This window comes from Aptenodytes patagonicus, chromosome 7 (assembly GCF_965638725.1).
Source record: "Aptenodytes patagonicus chromosome 7, bAptPat1.pri.cur, whole genome shotgun sequence".
NCBI lineage: Eukaryota > Metazoa > Chordata > Aves > Sphenisciformes > Spheniscidae > Aptenodytes > Aptenodytes patagonicus.
The window spans coordinates 53692151-53710961 of record NC_134955.1 but is presented as its reverse complement, the minus strand read 5'-3'; positions in this window follow the sequence as shown (position 1 = coordinate 53710961).

Sequence of the window (18811 nt, the reverse complement as noted above, 5' to 3'; positions counted from 1 at the left end):
CGAGCCAGGCTATTTTGTGTGTTTCCTCCTGACTGCCAGGCTTCTCGTGTTAAGGATACAGTGGTAAAACTTTATAAATTGCAGCCCTTGAAAAAAAAGACATTTTACAATCACTTTATTAGAGTTGCACTATCCATCCTACACTGAGCTTTTCTTAAAGATCAGAAATGATGTGGCTGTCAGATTAAGCATCCATCTCTGTATACCTATACAGTTAGTTTTAGGGTGACACTCTTAGCCAGGTCCATCAGGAGGAAAAGGATAACACACTATTAGAGTTGCAATTACTGTATTAGGTCCAAAATATAAATCCATATACCAGCTGTTATAACCTAGCTAAAGAGGAGGTAGAAATCTGGCAAATTATTTTTGTGGAGTTTTATATAGCTACTCATAACAGTGACATTAAATGAATGCATGTGTATGTGTGTACAGCTAGATTTATAGACTCTCCTTAAAATGAAAGTATTTCAGGTCCTGCTGAAGTAGCACAGAAACAGAAGCCAGGATTGTTTCACCTGCATAGCTAGCTTCAGCTCTCATGTATTCAGATACCCTTGGCAATACTAGAGGGACTCACCTATGCTTCGCAGAGCCATTTCTTGGGGCACTTGTGAAAATTTGGGGATTTGAGCCTTGGGGCACCATGAAGCACAAAGGAAGCTAACACTGCAAAAAGCATTTCCTTTGGCAAGTGCTACCCCCTTCCCTGCGCCAGGACCCCTCAGTGAACCAGAACCTTCAGGGCACCAGTGCTAGCTACAACACAAAGTCCTGCTTAATATCTGTGGTTTTGCATGTATTTTCTCTCCTCCATTAGATATTTTTGGCTAGATCTCTAGCCAGGGCAAGCTAATGTAGCTTTGCTGGTTTGGAGTACCTGAGGATATAACCCTCAGTCAACAGAAATGAAGTGCCTTGTTCAGCTGCCAGTATGTTATTCAAGCTGCAGGACAGTGTATACCTGCAAGTACACACAATAAGCAAAATAAATTATAAATACACCAAACTTCATTATCTGGGGTGGTGGAGAGGGAAAGGAGAGATTTCGTCCAGTGTCTAGTGTCCAGTCTGGCCAGGGTCCACAGCGGGGCAGGCGCTGCAGAGGCATTTCTGTCTCTTTGCAGGAATCCAGCGTGGGCTTTGCAGGGCTTGTGAGCTCTGGCTAGGGCACCACTACCTCTGTGCCACATGCCACCTCCCAGCGTCATTGCATCTGCACCGACATCCTCTCGGAGGGGGCTGCTACCCTGCGCTTGCCCTGCGCACCCACCCTGCGGGACATGAGGTCTGCTTGGGCTCGGTGAGACCGGCAGCAGTGAGCCCTGTTCTGAAGGACTTTTCCTTGCTCCTAGTTGCACGGCCCTGCTGAGTCTGGTTGGCTTCGCCTCCAGCATTGCCGCATGCACGACTGATTTACTTTAATATAACATGTTCTTCTCGCTCCTTCATATTTCACTTCCTTACTGTGTTCACTCCTCCCAGCCTTGCCTTTCTCTGAGCAGAGCAGCCCCCGCTCCTCTGGACTCCCCAGGCAGGACGGGCAGATCTTCAGGCCTGGCAGAAGTCCTTCCCCATCTGTTAAGGCCTGAATTCCTCTTAATGTGTCACCCACTACCTGAATGGTACGGAGGTCCACAGGGGACCCTCCTCAGTGGCTGCAATGGCACGGATGCTTCTCCAAAGATGAGAAATAACATTTCTGAGTTCATTTACCACAGTCTAGGCGTGCATATGATCATCTTTTAGAAGTACTCACCCTGCAGCTGAGTACCCTGTGATTTTATCTTCTTTAATTAATTTTCAGCTTTCCATCTTACCGCAACAGTTTTGTTACCAGCCTTTGCTTTTCCAGATAAATTCAGCCTCTTTCTGCTTTTCAAAATCATCTAGGTCTTTCTGTGTGATATTCCGACCTTTTGCTGCGCTGGCAATACTTCCTAAATTTGTGACATCAGAACATTTTATTAATAGAAATATATATTTAAATATTATGTATTAATATAAATTCCTTTTTTGTAAAGGCCTCTGACAAAGTTATTGTACAAGAGCACTCCATGGACAGTGCTTCCCTGTGCAGAAACCTCTCTCAGCACGGTCCTTCCTTCTTCAGTAAAGCCTGTGGTCCTGTTGCACTGGCCAGATCACTGCCTGCTAAATGGTTGTGCTGTGCATTGCACAGGCTGATTTAAATGGTAATTTCCCACATAACACTATTGCAAATGCTTTGCCAAAGTCCAGATAGTTATAATTTTTTTTTCTTTTCTTTCTCCAGAAGAATATATTATTCAGTAAGCTCAGGTTACATTTTATCCCATTTACTTTCATGTCCTCAACTTTTATTTTATTCAGAAATTGTCCTAACAAATTGCACAGAACTGATCTCAGGCAAAAGGACATGTAATTGTCCAGATTACTTTTCATTTTCTTTCTGTAGGTGCTACCAGTGCTGTTATCCAGGGAGCCACTGCCCCTTGACAGTGTCATTTGGTGTCTTGGTTACTGTGCTGCATCGCTCAGAATCGGGGAGGGACAGCACCTCCTCTTGTTCCCTCCTTCCCCGCCTGAACACACTACCTTACACTTCCAGGTAAGGACCTTCTTTCCTATTGTCCATCCAGCTTTCTGCCATTAAATTCAGTATTGCTGTCATTACAGAAAACCAAAGTGAACTACTCATTTAGATTTGGAACCGTATTTGAATTACCTTTAATCTTCACATCATTCCCATTTCAGAGCAGTTCCGTTTTTCCCTTGTTGTCCTTTTATTTATATAGCTGAGGACCCATTTGTTATTTTAATTTCCTTTGCAATGCTTCACTTTCAACAGTTTCCACTGTATTTCTACACTCTCTGACTTCCAAGTCAGTTTTCATTGCTGATCTGTCTCTTTTTCCATTTCTTGTAAGTGCTTCGATTACTTAGACTTCAAGTGATTAACTTTGCTTTGTTTTAAAAGGGACATGGGGTCTTGTGGCAAGAGGCACGTCCCTTGCATTGGGGTCTGTGACCTGGTGAGGGGCTGAAGTTGTTCCTGTCCTTCCGTCGTGGTGGCATTGGGAACGGGGTCATTCTCGCTGCCTGGAGGGGGGACAGGGAAAATCCAGAGTTCCGTAGTGTCTCAGAGATTTTTGCCAGGATATATATATATAGGACAATCTCTATATTTCAGGACGGCTCTGGCAATCTGGGATGTCTGATCTCCTTATGAGTAACAGCCATTTTGAAGTGATTATTCATCCTGTTAGATCTGAAGCATTTCACTAAAGTTGTTATTTTTTCCCCCAACTTACTTGAAGGTTTCTTTGATCTAAATGTCAAGCCCTTCCTAAATTGAAGTCCTTGAGTTATTTGGTCAACTTATTTTCACTTGTTGTTTCCTGGTAGTTCAATAAATAGTAACGGGTCTATTTTTGTTTATTGTTTGATTTAATTTTAACTGAGCCAGCCCATGCCCGCTCACTGCAAAATTCTTGTCTATGATTAGCACTTGCGTGATACATTCCTTGCTTACCAAAACCAGGTCTTAACTGCTGCTCTGCATATTGATTCAGTGGCTCTTTGATGAAGAAATCTGAGTCTCCCGATCCACAAGTATTTAGGCCGTAATATTGCTAGCAGTGTTTGTTCTGCAATTGAGGCATGGGACGTGATATTTCTGTGAGAGCATTACGGAGAACGATAACCCTTCCTGATGCTGTTCCTGGGGACCGTTAGAGATGCAGTAGAACCAACCTTTACTGTCCTTCCTCAGACTTATTTTAGCCTGAACAGATTGCCTCCCATCCGTGCTGCCTTTTCTTTTTCCTTTACTAACTACCGCATCATTGCATGACAACGTTACTCTGCCATGATAATCTCTATTTCTATCTTTCCTGAACAGCATGTACCTTCCAAGCACTTGTGAAACACAAGCAAATCGAGTCATTTTTAGGATAGCGTTTTCCTTAGGCCTTTCAAGTCCTTTCATCTGCACTAGCAAAGACTAAGTAGCCCTTTCTCTAACTTTTCTTAAGCTTATCTTTCACCTTAGGCTGACAGGGAATAGAGGCAAATACTTTCATCTGTGTCCTGAATCACGCAGAGCTTCAGTTACACCCTTTCTTTTTCTTCTTGCACTGAAGTTTACTGTGTTATTTTTAACAAAAATAACAACGCTAACCATTTTTTCTCTCTTTCTCTCTCTCTTGTTTTAAAGCTTGGTTTCCAGGTTTAAAAAAAAAAAGGCAGTAAAGTCTTCCCTTGGAAACCTGTTTGCCTTGTATGAGGAACAGGTATTTCAGGGCCTTTATTGGGACTATCTGAGCTGTACAAATACTATGCTAATGTTCACCGCCCCTCTGGAGGACAGGAGTGCTTTTAGCACATTCACCACATATCATTCCTGCCTGAGGCATGACAGAGACACCAGCCTCCTTGGTTTTTCCTCATCCTTTATTGTGTACTCCACTATCCATCTATTATAAGTCACTCATAAGCCTAACCTAATCATGACAAATATGTGAAGAACTAATTTGCAGTTCATAAGATGAACTGAAGTGGATTGAATAATGAAGGCACTGATGCCACTAACTCGTTTTGATTTGTATGTGTTTAGACAAATTTTGAAGTCAATAGGGAAGTGTATACAACTGGCTGAGCTCAAATATTTCCTGGTTATTATCTTCCCTTTTCTAATAATCAAATTCATTTGCAAGTAACCACAACCAAGCAACCCAATAACAAAAGATTTATACCATGTTGGCAGTTGAAATGGTCATTTGATTTCCAATGGGTGTCTGTTGCCAGGTAGATCCTCAGCAGTGTTTCTCATCTTCAGATCTACCTATTTATGCAATCTTTATGATTTACCATGTCACAGAGAATAATTCATTACAGTTTCTGCAAGTAAGCTAGATGCTATGTTAGATAACCAAGTTTCCTAGAGCTATTAGCCATATATATTCCAGATAAATTGTTTTCCTCATGTTATGAAGTCAAAGTAAACCTGCTAAAACAATAACACTATATATCACTATCCTAAATTTCCTATTAAGTTCCATTTGCCTGCAGCTCCTCCCGCTGGGGGGAGACCGGGTCGAACAGCTCAAGGAAGTAACTTTTCTAACAACCTAATACAAAACAGTGCAGGGCCATATTGTGAAAGCGAAGCTCGTGTGTCATGAAGAAAGTAATGTTTTACTGAATCAAGAACTTGATGTCAATCGTGCTTTTTAGTTGCAGAAGCCTGTTGTTTATTGCAGCAGCACATTTTGTGTAAGTTCCTTCCTGATTTACGATGATTCACATTGATAGACTTCTAGTCTATGACATTGCCATCACAAACGATAATTTATAACAGCTTCAGCTCTGCTCTTTCAGTGCTGGTTTTCAAGGACTGGAGCCAAGATCTATTCACCAGAAGTAAACCTGGGAGGAAGTTCACTTACTATGAATATTAATTAATGTTTATATACTACGGTTTATTTTGTTAAGCAGTGATTTAATTCACAACATTCAAAATGGTGCTGTATGGGTGAAAAGAATCAGCAGCCATGTGCTCAATTCATTTCAGAGATAAACCTGGTTCCATTCATTTTCTTTTATGGTGAAACCTGAAAACAAGCTTTAGTAAACGTGGCAGAATGGAGAGTGCATAAGCCAGTGACAAGTGGTGCTTCTCTGTTCTCTGCAATTATGCAATAAAGAGAAGGTGTTCAGCTTCACCTCAAAGTCGTTCTCCTGCATTGCTCTTCCTATGCAATGGAGTGAACCTCTTCACTTTGCTACTTTCTTTTTATTCAGACTAATCATCTCCTTGCGGAGATACTAGTGGAAGTGATTGAGACTAAGCGGTATAGCATCATCTTGACGCTGAAGAGCATTCATAGAAGCTGAGTGCATGACTCCCCAGCAGAATGTGAGAAGAATACACAGCAGAACCATGTTTTTCTTTGTCTGTAAAAAACCCAGGAATGGCCAAGTCATTACAGATCACTAGCATGCTTGTATTTTTCATGTTATAGCATATAAAAGTATTCTCTTGTTTTATATTTTGTTAATACACAGCCTGCACTCTTGTTTGTGATCCCTGAAAAACTTGTTTTATGAGGTTATGCTCTCAAAAGCACTCACATCAATTCATGATATGAGTAACAACCCCATTGGTGGAGTGGTAGCCCCAACAAGTCTCTTTTCTGGCACCAGCTCTTCCCTCCCTGAAAGTATAACCCCAAAGGCCAGTACTCCTCATTGAAGTGGGCTGACTGTGAATGGGTGATGCTGCTACCCCCATGCACCAGCTGCCTGTGCCGCCTTAGTGGCCAGGTTGCCGTCCCCAAACATAGCTGGTGCTTTCCTAGCATTCACCATGGAGTGGTGTGGCAGTGCTGCTGTATAGCCTCCCTCTCTGCTCCTGGTCTCTCACGTACCACCAGGTGTGGCTGGCTCTCCCTTTCTTCAGGCTGCTCCACAAAGCCACCTCCTTACTGAATCAGCACAAAAATTCTGTGCTCACACAAGACAAACAGGCTTTCAGTCTAGCCACTGTCCTCCTTCATGAGCCAACCCTAAGTACAGCTGTCTGTCCAGCACCAGACAGGGGTTCCCAAGTCATGTCAGTCAGCAGAGCCTGTTGGGTCCAGGTCTTCTTCATAAGAGAGTGAAGCAGCTGCAGTCCCTGATAGCTGGTGACCGCAGTGCTGGGATGCCTCTCTTCCCACCAGCCCACATGCAGAGCACAGCCCCTCCTCAGCCACCCCTTTACGACTGGCTTTTCAAAGGGCCTCTCGCTCGCTGCTGCTCTGTGAAGCTGGTGTTGCTGGCTGCCCTCACCCAGCAGGCACACCAGCCTAGTGAGACCTTTCCTTGCAATTTCCATGCATGGTGTATGTTAGATAAGCCTTAAATAGATTGCACCTACTTCAGTAGGTAGCTCGAAAGTGTAGCATACCACAGCAAGGAAGAAAACCCCTTATTCCATTAAATTAGATGTTAGGCATAATGTGAGCTGCATTCCTCCTTCATCTACACCCGGATTTCCTCACTGAAGTCAGTTGGAGCTGCACCTTTAGGATGAAGAAAATAATTTGACCCAGTTAGGTGTCACAGAACAGACTTCAATGGATTGCACAGACTGAGGAGAGAGCAGAATGTTGCCCATTGTATTTACTATCATGTTTGTTTTGGGAGCTAAATTATTCCTCCTAATTCTGCTAGCAGTGTAATACACTGTCTCAGTAATGGGAAGCATATGAAAGCAAGCAGATGGTGAAAGCAGAAAAAAACCCCAGCATGTCCTGATAATGTAGTAAGCAAGTTCATTTTTTTGGCATTAGGCTTTCATAACCAAGGCATGGTGATAACAAGTACAGACACATTTTTAGAGCACAGTTCATCAAAAAATATAGCCAGTTTCATTGCAGGGCAATGGAAGATTACTTTTTGAGACTTCTATATAGATAAAAGCTAGATATGAATGTTGTTGAATTAGACCCATCATTTATTATTGCTAGAAGATAAGTGACAGAACAGATACCGGTCAGAGTGATGCCATCACGGCTCCCGTGATCTCTCATATCATTACAAATGTAGAGTCTTTCACCCATTGATTTGCAAATATGCAGCCATCCTGCATTCCAGAAATACCACAGACACTTTGATATAGGTTGTTATCACAGTGGGCAGTATTGGAAATTCAAAATATTTTATTTTGCTTTAAAAGTATGCAGCCTCCACTTTGAAATTTTGAAGTTCAAGGTTGTTGCTTCTTGGATATTTGTGTGTGTGTATCTGCAGCATGTGAAGCTCCCAGCCTGACTCCAGCAGCCCCTTGCTTCTCCTACCCACATGCCCCATCCTTCCAGAGCAGAAGGCAGAACAGCCTCAGTGGGAAACACTCCCATTTGTTTAGCAAGTCTGAGAAAATTGAGACAACCTTGACTTGCTGGCTGAGCAAAAGGCCCTGAAATGTGGTTTCTGGGGAGGACACTATCCAGCCTGATGACCTCCAAACTACATTTTTAAGTCTCTCAGGACAAAACATGGGCAGAAACAAGGCCAGATTCACCGCTTATCACTTAAAAATTCTTCAAAGAAGGCATAATTAATCTTTGTTACAATTTTCATTTGAAGCAATGAAGCCACATCTTCATCTAGCCGTGACACAGACCTTCCTTCAGCTTCCAGGAGTTTCGGTTTCAGATGGAGCAAGGGAGGAGGAGCCACAAAAGGCACTGCTGCAGTCGTGAGAGCAAATGCCAGTGTACAATCAAGGGAATAAACCCAGGTCTGAGCGCACGGATCTCTTCTGCGGGGGAAAGGGGTGAGGAGAGACAGCACCATTTCTCATTAAAGCATATAATTGGTTACAATGCTCTTTTTTCACCTTGCAGTAACGCAGCATACTAAGTAATGCAAGGGTTTGGGTTTTTTAAGTTATTTCATATGCATCTAGTTCATTCCTGACTTGAAGAAACAAAGGCAAAAGAGTATTTTTGATTGCTTGATCCCTCTGAGGACCCTGTGCTTGCTGCTTCCTGAGGAAAGTTGTCTCCCTTTATCTTTTTTAGTAATGGCTTGCTGATTTAACCTCCCAGGAGATAATGTTTTTTCTTCCAGATTGCTTTTAGTATCTCTGGGAGATGGCAGGTGGCATCATTCAGTTTTCTTTGATGTCTCTGTGTCCTCTTTGTTTCATTACCCAGGCAGGACTTGGAGCAGGGAGGAAATGGGATTGACGTCATGTCCCCAGGTCCCAGCTGTTTTCTCGCTCCTCTGCCTGTGCCACCACCTTTTCCTGATGCCACCTCCCCTTTCCAGGTCTTGGGGACATGGTACAGCAGCCAGGTGACCCAAGGCCACTTTGCTGCCAGGGCCTCACAGCTTTGGCAGCCTGAGCCGGAGCAAAGCCTGAGCATTTCTCCCAGCAGAGCCTTGGGCAGGGACCAACCTGAGGACAGGCCCCAAAACGCCCATCTCAGACCCACAAGCCGGGCTGGGAGCAGGGTGGTGACGGGCTTATCTGAGCCACTGGCTGAAACGGCTGGCAGGTCACTGGCAGAGGGTCACATCGGTGTATCACCTTCCTCTGCTGTGTTGCCTTTCTGTAATCTGTGAATCTCTTTTAGGGCAAGAGCCTGAGGTCCCTCCTGCAGTGAAATAAGACCTTGATCCCAAATTGTTTAGACTGAGGTCAGCAAGCCTGTTTTCAAAGCAAAGCCCTGCTCTCTGTGAGTAAATCTCCCTCTTAATTTTTGCTTGACAATCCCACAGCAAATGGCTTTAAATGCAGTGTCTGTATGTAACTGCTCTTTTTGGTGCGTTTCCTATAATAAGCCATAACATATGTGTTGTGTCTTTACACACCTCAGAACAATGCTATGCAAGCATTAGGAGATTTTTTCTAACAACTAGTGAATGTGCTGCTTTTCACAGCTCACCCAAGCACTCCTGGCTGATAAGCCTGGCGGCCGAGGGACATTATCTGTATTTCTAGGATCAGAGGAAAAGCGAAAAAAAGATGGGAGGCCTAGCTGAATATTTTAAACAGCTAATTCTGATGGAAACAAGTTGTGCAGAGGACAATTCTCGGACGGGGAGGCCTGAGGAGGTGTGTTTGTGGAGCCGTAACACTGTCCAGAGAAGAAAGCTCAGTGACAAGTGCAGAGACCCAAACTCTTTGCTCCTTCCCAACTCTGTGCATCCTTGAGGGATTTGTTCAGTTTCTCCCTCTGGCAAGCGCAATGCCAGTATATACGTAGCGATGCTCAGATGTTTCAATTCACAGTAAGTGAATTAAATCCACAGCAGCACCATGTGTACCTCGCACGTGTGTATAACAGTGCAGGAGCAGTATTTGTCCCAGTGATGTCCTGTCTTCGTTAGGGGAGTGAAGTGCAGTACTTACATGCTGAAGAGCCATTACTCACCACGGCACGAGCAGCACCTCCAGAGCTGGGCGGCTGGGGTGCTCTCCCCGAGTCTGACTGCCCGCACGCTCCTGAACTAACCCTGCTAGAAATGACCTAGCCCTGGGTCTCAGAAAACATCTTTCTGAAGAATAAGGGTTTTGCTGCGTTTCTGATTTTCACCTGAAGCAACCCAGCCTGCGCTAGCTAACAGGCATTTTTCAGAAGGATCTTTAGGCCGAGTCCCTCATATTTTGGTAACAGAGCTGCACTGTTATTCAACGCATTGCATTTTCCAGAAATAGACATTTCCAGGAAAATATAGCTGCATGTTTTTGCCCAGTGGTGCTTCTTCCATCTTTGGTTACAGTCACAAGCAAAAGATCTTGCTGTAGTCCATCCTCCCAGCGAGGATGAGCTCCTGAGACACGGTGTTCCCGCAGGAGGAGCAAGAGGGGAAGAACACCTGATGGTGGAGGACTGCATGGCTGGAAAGCATGCTTGCTGGGCAAAATATCATGTGCATCTTTGTTGAAAGATCATCTAAGTCCAATTCCAGCTTCAGCAGGCACACAGCAGTCCCTCCAATTTACACCAAACCCCTGATCATGCCTGATGCTAGCACCAACTCCACAGCCCTGCCCTGCTCCCAGCTGGACCATGTTACCCTGTGCAGAGATTTTTGTCTGCACCAAAGTCAGGAAATTCCCAGTTATAGTTCCCACAACAACCATAAAACCAGGTATTCTGAACGAATACTGTAAATTAAAATTCTGACGTTAGCTCCACAAGTGTTTCTCAGTGGGCGCACGAGGGGCCCCACAGTACAGCAGGTTGGGAGGTGCTGCCTGCAACCTCCACACCTGCCCCTGCAAAACCCAAGCACAGCTGAAGGAGGGGTTTGGGGGTAAAACCTTTTGGCGGCTGATGCCACGCATCGGATGTTCTGGGGTAGCTGTGGAATTTCTGGTGACCTGAGGCTATAATCCTGGTATTGGAGAAGGTGCTGACCCACGCTGTATGTCAGAGCCGGTGAGCAGTGGGTGTTTGCTGAACTCCGCAGCGAAGCGGGCTAACCAGCATCCTCACACAACACTCTATCTTCTGCTCTATTTACTGCACTTAAGTGGCCTTCATCGCTTTGGTAGCTGAGGGCTTCACACTTGTTAACGTGTTTATCTGCACAGCAGCTCTGTGAAGTAGGGAAGAACTGTTATCCCCATTTCACAGGGAGGGACTGAACCAGCAAGAGGCCAAACATCCACCCCAAGGTCTCAGAGAGTCTGCAGCAGAGTCCGGGCCTCCCAAGTCTGAGGGTCATAACCTCATTTTCCAGTAGTGACAGAATAGGATACAGAATCAAAATTTCATGGGTATATAAGTGCCAGCACCTGCTCACTGGAATCCACAGGCTGTGACCTCCCAGCTCCACCAGCATTCATATTTTCCTCCGTTATTTCTGTTATTTCAAATATTTTATCATAGCATTATCTTGTCTAGTCTAAACAATGGTCCCACTTGCTCTTGAGAGTTGTACTCTGCGGGGGAAAACATTGACAAATTTTATTATTCCCACTGTTTGGGCCCAGACACAGAGGGGTGGATGCACAGAGTTGGGACCCCTCCATCCCTCTGCCAGCCCCAGCCTGCGCTTTCTGCGTGCAGCCGCACAGTGCGAGAGCCACCACCAGCCACACAGTCCCTTCCCACCCACGCCAGGGCTCTGCTCCTTCCCCCAACACAGGGACACAGCTCTCTCTGTTGTGTGGAGGAGCTATGTGGCCTCGGTGGCATCACTCCAGATAGATGTTAATCGAAGACAAGAGAAAAAACTGGCCCCCATGTTCCAAGCTGACCCACCGTAGGGAAAGATCCAAGCTGTGACGCTCCCACCTCTGGATATGCCGTTTCTTAAAGCAGGCAGTGGTTCAGATCTCTGGCTCTGTTTCAGTCCTATCCCTTTATAAAAACCCAGGTGTTACTGAAAGAACTATCCATGTCTGCTTTGGCATGTGAAGAATGTGTCACTTGCCTCATTGCCTTAAAACCAATAAATCTCTCTTTATCTTGATGGTCACTTAGTAATGAAAACCAGTGGCCACATCAGTTATCTGAAAGAGGCTAAATGACAACTTGCTCCACACTCTATACAAATTAGCCAGATAGCTTCAAAGCCCTTATCGGTTCCACGTGACTGGATATATCCAGAGTGGCTGAAACGGGCCAGCGTACAGCGCTTTGTCATCCTGGCACCTCCTGCCCGTCCTGCTCTCAGCCAAACAAGGACACACAGGGATTTCTGAGTTTCCACTGTGATTAGACACAGCATCCTGTAACAATTTATGAACAAACAGCACCTGTATTTAATCATTCCTTAAAATTTGGTAAATGTCCCACCCAGCTATCTCAAAGCATTTCATGGGCCTGGTCCTTCTCTTGACTCAGGTATTCATTGCAGTGGGTAAGACCCTTTCATAGGGATTTGCTTGTGTTTTCCATTTTCCACCTGCAAATTGGGAAGAAAGCTATTCAGCCACCTTTGCAAAGGGCTTTGGGAACTCTGCAAGGAAAGTGCTATTTAGGTATCAGATATCTGTAGCAGTATGTCACATCGAATTCAGCTGGGGAACGGCTGGCTCTGTTGTTGCAGCACTCATTGAGGACTCAACTCCCAGATGTATTAAGACTCCATGTGTGACTTAGTCTTTTTGCGCCTTCATGCCTCACCTGTAAAATGGAGACAATAATGTTTCTTTGATTGCATGAATGTTAAGAAGTAGTACATTAATGGTACTGAGACCATCACCACGCAAATACCTGCAATGGATAATTCTGCAATAGCTGCAGACACAGCATTCATTTGCATTTGTATTCAATGAACTATTGGAGGAACCAGACCATTAACACCTCGATTCTAGGGGGAAATGCCTGGAGACCCAGACATCCAGGTGTCGCTGAACTTCATGGAGTGCGGTGTCCAAACGTGGGCTTGAATGTAGATTGCACAGCTAATCCCTACTTAATTTATAATAGCCCAAACCTCAATGTGAACTCCAATCACTGACTTACTAGAAATCTGAATCTGGGTTCAGCTGCCCATTTTGTAGCTTGGGTCTATGTCTCGAAATTACCTCGTTGTCTGCTTCAATCTACTCTGAAGCTGGAGATTTATTTCTACAGGAGGCAGGAAAACATATTATGTTGCCAAACTACTTCCAGTCTTTTCCAGAATTACAGGTCAGGGGATGGTGGGTAAGTCTTGTGATTTCCATCCTACAATCTAAACCAGATGGGCTACCCTTGCAGCATAAACATTTAAACAAGAAAAGCAAAAAATTGGCAGAAAAAGTTCTGTTTTCTGATTAACTACATTATTACAACTTACATCATTTAATGAGATGCACATAAAGCTAGTTTACAAGATAACTTGATCACTGCCTTTGATTCATCCCAATAAAATGTGGAGGTTTTGTTTTCTCAGGGACACAGAGGTGACCATAGAATAACACAGCGGTTGTGCTTATTAGAAACAGAAAGCTCTCAGTCTGCAGAAGGAAAGACTCTCTCAGTAAAGCTCATGTTAAATTAATCCAACTATACGAACAATTAAATGTGATCCAGCAAAACCATGTTACTAATATCAGCCAGGTGAGATTAATAGAACAGAGCACAAACTTTGGCAAGTGAGAAAGAGGGAGATTATGAGGAAATCTTTGGCCAGGGCTCTCCATCCCTCTCAAGGCAGAACAGCCAAAAGGCTCTTGTTCTCTCGCCGTACAACATGCCAGTCCTACTGCTTGTATCAGGTATGGAGGCTAATACCTGTGAGGTTTCCTTGTTTACTTTCACTTCCTTCATTTTGATACAGGTATCAGGGTTTTTTTAAATGCCTAAGAAGTATTGAACATGTAGCTGGCATATTGGATGAATAGGATGGTAGTAAAAATCTCTCTCCTATCCATTTACTCTTTACACACATGAAAGACAAGACAGTATCGGAAGCAGAGAGAAAAAAAAGAGACCCAATGAATCAGATGCCATTCAACTTAGAACTTGAAAGCCAGTGAAATAACCAAGATGCTGGAAAAAAAATCTGCCATAATTAAAATGGCTGACTGGTGAGTGCCCTGATGAAAGCCAGTGTATAATCTGCCAGGAGCCTTGCTAAAAACATTGTTGGAAGGAGCCAGGTCTACATAACTGGAAAATGCAAAGCCAGATGAAGTTACATGGGAATTTCAAAACACAGGCTTGCAGGATGAACGATTAGCCTGAGCGGTGCACAGCAAGTTAGCACAACACCAGAGAAGACCCGAAGCTGCTCCTCCACAGCCCTGGGCACCAGAAGAGCTAAAATTGTGATCACCCACCCAAGCAGAGTCTCGGGAAGCTGCCAGGCACAGCCACCACACCAGGTGCAGCCCCAAGTTTTGACAAATCCCAAAGTAACGGAGATTAAGAGATTGATGGTCTGATTTTCACTCTTTTGGCTTTATGCATGGGCTGCTCTACCCAGGTCTGAGGCATTGTGGCAGCCCAAAGCCTCTGTGGTGGATTTGGGGATGGGGCAGGCGGATTTGCTGAGCTGGCAACGAGCTCTGGGAGATCTGTCGGGGCAGCTGCAGAAGCCACTTGCAGCAGCGTCGTAGCACTTTCTGACTGCTCCTCAGCCACAAAGAACTGGGATGCTCTACATTTTTAATCCATTTCTATGCTAAAGAAAGTAAATTTGCTCGAACTGCCTGAAAAAATGACCTGGACCTTTTGCTGTGCTGTCACACAGGGCGTGATGGTGGCTCAGCAGTGTTACTGCAGAGGGGGAGCAGAGCTACACCAGGAAGCAAAATTCTTAAACCCCCCAAGTGAGATGCAGGAAAGCGTATCTGCCTGTGCTCGGCAGCACGGCGGGAGGGCAGCACGGAGGGGCAGCCTGAGAAGCACGGGAAGAAGTGGGAGAACGAGGGAGAGGGGAAAAAGGCCTGGGGAGGAGATGCTGATGCGAATGAGGAGGCAGAGTGAGCATTCCTCTGCTCCAGGCTAGACCTTGAATAGCCAGAAAAACTGAGTGAATCTTACTGGCATGGTTGCAACCAAAGTAATACCTGTAACTACTGTGTGAATTCCAGGACGTTTAATCAACGAATTGAAAGGAAAAGGAAAACTAGTTTTACAAAACATTGCAGACTACCACGCTTCCCAGTGATCCCCTCAGACAGACAGGTAGGACTAAGTTTGGCAGTACCAGAACAGCTTCATAAATGTTTTCTGGTAGTTTTACATTATTCTAAAATCTGCCTCTGAATAGTCATCAGTCTTTTTTCCACTGGCAATAAAGCATATGCCATCTTGGATCCTAGTTGCATGAGGTTAACACGTAACCTTCTTATTTTTTGCTTTCAGTCTTTCAGCATTTCTGCCACAGAAGATCCTCTTCTACGGCTTCAAGTTGAAAAATCTTTGTGGCAGATTTGGCATTGCCTGTAATAATTTATGAATGTGATGTGTTGACATGTTTACTGTGTGCATACATTGAGCTACTTCAATAGCTGGATTGTCAAGATGTGTACCCAGGAGAGAGAAGATGGATCCAGGCATACATTTTTGAGGAAACACTTGGGAAACAAAGCAAGCACCCTTCACTGTGATGTTTTGGCTGGGGCCCTCCCAGGCTTGCTGGAGAGATGTCCCTGGGAGGAATGTAGGCGCCTGGAAAGCAAGGCATGAAAGACCCCAGAGAATTTACAGAGGACCATTTAAACAGAGGTTTCTGAGAGCAAGACTCCAAAGGGGGTCAAAAGTACTCAGATCTGTAGATGTTTAATTTAGTAGATGTTGGCAAGACTACAAGATAAAGTGGATGTGAAAGATTTTTTAACCAACGTGCTTTATTTCAACGGTTAAATGGCTCTTCTGTTTTAAAAACGTTGTGTGGGTCATGCAGGAAGGCTGAAGGCCTCTGTTCTCGTGTACATATCTAAGCTTGGAGAATGCACCAGGTACGTAGGCTGGAGCTTGCTGTGCAAGAATCAGATTATCCCATCCACAGAAAGGTAAAAGCTCAAGGCCTGGCATGAGTAGAGGGTAAGTCAGAAAGACCACTGATAGCTAGAGATACAGCAGTAACCATAACAACACCATCATCTTTCTTATAAGTCCTCGCACGTAATTCTACTAATGACTTTTATTAAACATTTAAGCCTTAGCATTCAAGTGATTCATATTTGTTACAAAAAACCATCCCATTAACACAAAGTACAAGCCGAAACAAAGTTAATGAGCCCTAATACTTGCAGGATAATTCAAAGTTTAAGGGTGATATTAACAAAAATAAAACAAGGAAGAGTGGAAAAAATCCAGTTTCATTGTCCACCAGAGAACCTGAGTTTTATCCTTTTGACTCATAAAATCAAATCTATTGCTCAAGTGACTCTTACACTGTTATTAAAGTGGTAAAAGAACACATATACGTGCATAATTAAGTACCCCTTTGTGACCATAAAAGGTCTGTCTGGCTGTCCACGGGGAATGCGAGTGGGACTTGATTCATTCATTGAAAGCATGAAAGAGGGAATGTCATTACCGTAATCCCCCTGTATTTCACTACTTTGTCTGGGGCTCAGCCTTACATGGTGAAGTGGTCGGGAGTACAGCACTGGGAACAGGAGTGTTTCGGTGCAGGGTCTGGACCATATGCCCTGTACAGCTGAGAGGCAATAGTAAATTGCCCTGGAACTGCATAGGTGAATATTTGTCCTGTGAAAATCTTAAGTATAACTCAAGTCAGGCACACAAAAGACTGGGGCGCTAGGTATATTAGGTGTATCTGAAAAGTTAGATGAATATTTTTTTATTTGCCTTCTGGTTTTGCACTGTCAGATATGAACGGCAAGTGGGTAAGTGGAAAAAAGTCACTGGCATCTTCCTGCCCTTGAAAACATGTGATCTGGCTTAAAGCACTGGCATTTTTATCTTTGTGTTCAAATGAAGAGACTAAACATTTTCAAGAAACTAAAAGGGTAAACAGCACAGCTATAAAATGCCATTTTGGAAGTGATGAGTGAGCAGTTGTATGGTGACCAATTTCCTACCACAGTTATGTCCATTTTCATGTGGCTCCCATTACCCACAATACCTGGCCAGGGAGCTCCCCAGCTGTCCCACTCTCGATAAACAATTTTGGGAGTGAAAAAAGGGAATGGGTAACAACGTAACACAACAGAGCTGTGGAGCAGGGCAGGCACGGGAGCACTGTGCACATCTGCTGCAACACCTCCTAACTCTGCTCCTTGGTAAATAATCACATGGTGCTACAGCAAGTCCTTGAAGAGACACGAGGGGTTTTATAGCAGGACCTGCAGCTACTTTCTAGATGCAGTCAAGCTCCCTTTGAGCTGCCCTCCTCGTGGGACTGGAGCCGTTCCCAAGAGGGATCCCTGTGGCAAAGTGCTTCTCATCCGTCTGTCCCCGGAGCAAGCACCGTATTGTGCCAGCAGCAGAGAGGAGGCGGCAGGGACATTTTTTCTCGAGGTAGGAGAAGAGCCGCCTGTGCCCCAGGGCTGCTCTGGGGGCTGTAAGCTCTTGGGCCAAGAGGCCAGAAATAACCCAGCAGCTGCCAGCTGGACAGCCTGGATTTACAGACTCTTGAAGAAAACAAGGCTTAATGAAAAACTTGAAGGACAATTAGACAAAATGGACTGACGTGGACGTGGGAAAACATTCTACAGCATAAATCAGAAATTCTCCCTCGTTCGGAGAGAGGTAAGAATTTAATCTCCATTAATTTCATCTGGCAGATACAGATAACAAAGCAGCCCTCTACATGGGAGAGTTAACAGTGCTAAGATTGACACGGAGAGACGAGATGCACTTAGAGACATAGGAAAAATGCATCTCTGAGAAAGTTTCCACTATTAATATTTTTCCCTTGCAAATGTGGGTCTTCTAAAACACTCTTTTCTTTAGGAAGTATCTAAATGAAGAGGAGGTGGGAAGTAGCGCTACAAAGCCTGTAAGAAAGCCTCAAATACATGAGTGGGAGGAAGGAGGAAGAACTGAAAGAATAATGAAGCTTGCATCACTGGGGGCAAACAACAGAAGAAGGGAAATGGACGTACTTGTGGCTAAATTTTGCAGGAACTTAGGCTGAGGTTTAAAACTGCTGTGGTTAGCATAGATACAGGCACAGAGTAATTCAGACGACCTGATCAAAGGACAAAGAAATGCTACTACTGATTTCATTAGGAAAATTACCTGGCTTAGAGTTAATGGGTAAGCACAGGAAAAAATGCGTTCTTTATAACGTTGATATGGAGTAGCCCTGCAAAGGGTAATTGGCACCTGCAGTGTCTACGATGATTATGCGATTTGGGGTTTCCTTGAATGGGGCCAGTATTTTGCCCTTCGTGGAGACTCCTGTTGGGATTTCCGTATGTGGTGATGTTGCAAACAGATATTAATATTTTTAAAAACAATTAACAGATGTCTTGTTGTTAACATGGTGCCCGGGGTCCCCAGCTCTAGCTGCATCGATAGCTGAGCCCAAATGCTCAGGGGTGTTTTCGTGAAAACTAAATCAGGTGTTTCTACTTCGAGAGCACCTCCAGCGGCCACCACGCCAATGGCTACGCATCTGAACTAGGAAACAAGCCTGGAAAAGGATCCTGGGGTTGGGTTTATTCCACGCCTTCCAATTATTTGTCACTGCTTTGCTGTAAGGGCACCGTTAGGCTTTCAGCGAGCAGGGCTGATCTCTCCTGCCGCAGTCTTAGGCATATTGCAGAGAAGACAGTAGAAAACTTTCAACGAACAGAACGAGGGACCTGTGTGTCTTACACAGGAATCCTCTGGAATGGGAACACCTCCGTCTCCATGTCACCAAAACCACCTGTAAAAGGAAAACTGTCATTTTGCTCAGAAAACCCCAG